Here is a 3,000-nt window from a genome sequence, read left to right as displayed (position 1 = left end):
GTTTGTGAGACGATTAATAATTGCTGTAATCACCATGAATACCAATACTTTCTGCGATAGACCGAGCTCACAGACTATCTGGCTTCTCCTGCCCTTTGCCGGGCACGTGTTCGGGGTTTAATTTTACAATCTGGGTGAGTTCGCTGATCGCGGGGAGACGGTAGGAGCCTCTGTGGCCCCACTGTGAGGATGTGGAAGTGAACACGGTGGCTGGGTGATCCGTGACATTTCTGTAAAGGGCAGCGGAGGAGAAGGATTGAGAACTTTCAGTGTGGGACAGAAGTTGTTTTAGGTGAGCCAACACATTCCCGATCAGCACAGAGGGAGCTCACTGGTCAGCTCCCCTCTGTTGGGGCTGCTGTGCCAGAGGTTTCTGTAGTGTAGTGGTTATCACATTTGCTTTATACGTGAAAAGCACCCGGTTTGATTCTGGGCAGAAACATTATGTTTAAACTTGCTATTAGGGAACAATCGGAGGAGAGTTTAGTCTCCTGGATAATGCTGCCTGACCTGCTGAGATTTCCAGCATTTGCTGTTTTTATTAGCTATTTATTCTGCTGGTAGAAATGCTCCCTTATTCCTGAATTTCTCTTTATTTAACCAATAAATAGATAACTTTCAGTGAGAGAAAACGGATCCACCGGGGACCTTTCGCGTGTGAGGCCAACGTGATATCCGCCACACTGCAGCCCATCAAAGGGCGAGAAACCACTGAATATAAAGGATGAGCTCACACATATCAGGGGCAGTGCAGTCTGGTCAACGTCAAACCCTCCTTTCTTGTTCAGCAGTGGCATGAACGGGAATCAGATGCCACAAAGTTTCATTAAAGATACAAATACAAGTAAAACTTCCAAATCGTTTCACTGTAACATTCTTTCACTTTATTTGAAATCCTACTGCGTTGAATCTGAAAATGATCACCATGGGATTTTATCTTCACGACTGATTCTAATTTCTCTGCACGGAAGGAATAACCGGTGCTGTTAAATTTGACAAAAGTTGCCCCAGATTCCTGGTGACATCGGCAATACAGTGTGTAAAATGGGTCAACTTGCTGAAGAACACTAGAACAAAAGAAATAGGAGCAGGAGTCGGTCATCCGCCCCTCGAGCCTGCTCCACCATTTAATACGATCATGATCGATGCGATCATGGACTCAGGTCCACTTCCCTGCCCGCTCCCCAAAGCACAGGACAAATGATTGAAGTATCGACTGTCCCTCAGTTAGCATTTCTTTCATTGTGCAAAAGAAGGTGAGGGGTTAATTAATGATGCTTTTCCACAAACGCAACACAAAAGTTTAAGAAAAAAACATACGGTGACTGGCAGGTGAGCACTGCTTCTGACACCTGGTGGCAATGGTCGGGGAATTTAAAGCCCCTTGTATTGTGAAAGCTTCATATAGAGGAACATCTCAAACACATTGTGTAGACCTCGTGGCGCACCGGTTGCGTGTCTGACTCCAGATCAGAAGGTTGCGTGTTCAAATCACGTCGGGGTCACTGTTCTTTCAGAATTAATATTTTCTTTGCAGTTTGGCAATAACCAGACCCTTGTTCCAAGGTCTGTCTCTCCGTCTCACTGTTTCCCCGGTGTCAGGCAGAGATACGCCTGGTGCCCTCATTTAATTCATGTGACAGGACACACAAGTTCAAAATCAACTTGCAGGTGGCCACACACACCGCCGAGCGGTCGAAGGTGCTGTGATGAGATCGCAGTTTTCTCTGCAGGTGTGGGTTTGAATCCAACTTCTGACATTTATTATTTTTAATCATTAAGCGAAACTCATTGTTTGACACCACGACCAACTCCTTAAAACTGGGATTCAGCAGTTCACCTGCTCGCTTAACATTTCCGTCTGACCTGGTGCTGAAAGTGGAGATGTTTCCGCAGTGTCGCGGTTAACACGTTCGCCTCACACGCGAAAGCTCACCAGACGGGAATATTTTCTGGAGCTTTCTCCTCATGCATGCTCAGGGACGAGTTTGTTCTCCTGTGAAAAGTTCATAAGATGATAAACATGTAAGAATTAGGGGCCGGAATAGGCCATTCGGCCCCTCGAGCCTGGTCCACCATTCAAGAAGATCCTGACAGTTCCTCGACAGCAAGTTTAAACATCTGGGGCGGAGCCAACCGGCGACTGTCTGCAATCAGTGAGAGAACGGTATGTTTGGCAGAAGCCTGGCGAGCTCAGTCAGTGAAACATAAGACTTTTAATCTCAGGGTCGTGGTTTCGACACCCACATTGGACATTTACATTTTTCATAGAATTATAGATTGAGAGAAGTTTGCAGCACATAAGGAGGCCATTTTGGCCAATCACTTCCACCCCGGCCAACAAGAGGCGATCCAGCTTCATCCCACTTTCCAGCTCTGGGTCCATAACCCTGCAGGTTACGGCTCTTCAGGTGCACATCCAAATACTTTTTACTTGTGGTATCTACCTCCGCCATTCTTTCAGGCAGCGAGTTCCTGACCCCCACAAACCTCTGCATGAAGAATTTTACCTTCAAATCCTCTTTATACCTTCTACCAATTACTTTCAATATATGCCCCCTGGTTGTTGACCCCTCTGCTATCCACTATATCTACGCCCCTCATAATTTTATACATCTCAATGTTGTCTCCCCTCAGCCTCCTCTGTTCCAATGAAAACAAACCCAGCCGATCCAATCTGTCCTCATAGCTAAGATTCTCCACACCTGGCAACATCCATGGAAATCTCCTCTGTACCCTCTCGTACAATCACATAATTCCTGTAATACGGTGACCAGAACTACATGCAATACTCCAGCTGTGGCGGAACCAGTGTTTTATACATTTCAAGCATAACCAACCTGCTCTTCTATCCCATGCCTCAGCCAATAAAGGTAAGCATTCTGTGCACCTTCTTACCCACCTTATCCAACTGGCCTGCTACCTTCAGGGATCTGTGGACATGCACTCCAAGGTCCCTTTGTTCTTCCACACTTCTCAATGTCCGACCATTTAATGTGT

The 3,000-nt window shown here is 46.3% G+C and overlaps 1 non-coding gene across 1 annotated transcript; it reads left to right on the top strand.

Moving 5' to 3' along the window:
- The first annotated feature begins 1,433 nt into the window (after window positions 1-1,433).
- On the top strand, window positions 1,434-1,505 carry trnaw-cca (transfer RNA tryptophan (anticodon CCA)). The gene has a single exon. It is a non-coding gene; the product is annotated as a tRNA-Trp (tRNA).
- Window positions 1,506-3,000: the final 1,495 nt, after the last annotated feature.

This window comes from Pristiophorus japonicus, unplaced genomic scaffold, assembly GCF_044704955.1.
Source record: "Pristiophorus japonicus isolate sPriJap1 unplaced genomic scaffold, sPriJap1.hap1 HAP1_SCAFFOLD_130, whole genome shotgun sequence".
NCBI classification, from domain to species: domain Eukaryota; kingdom Metazoa; phylum Chordata; class Chondrichthyes; family Pristiophoridae; genus Pristiophorus; species Pristiophorus japonicus.
The sequence above is the reverse complement of the archived record's forward strand: the minus strand, read 5'-3'. Positions and strand labels throughout refer to the sequence as shown.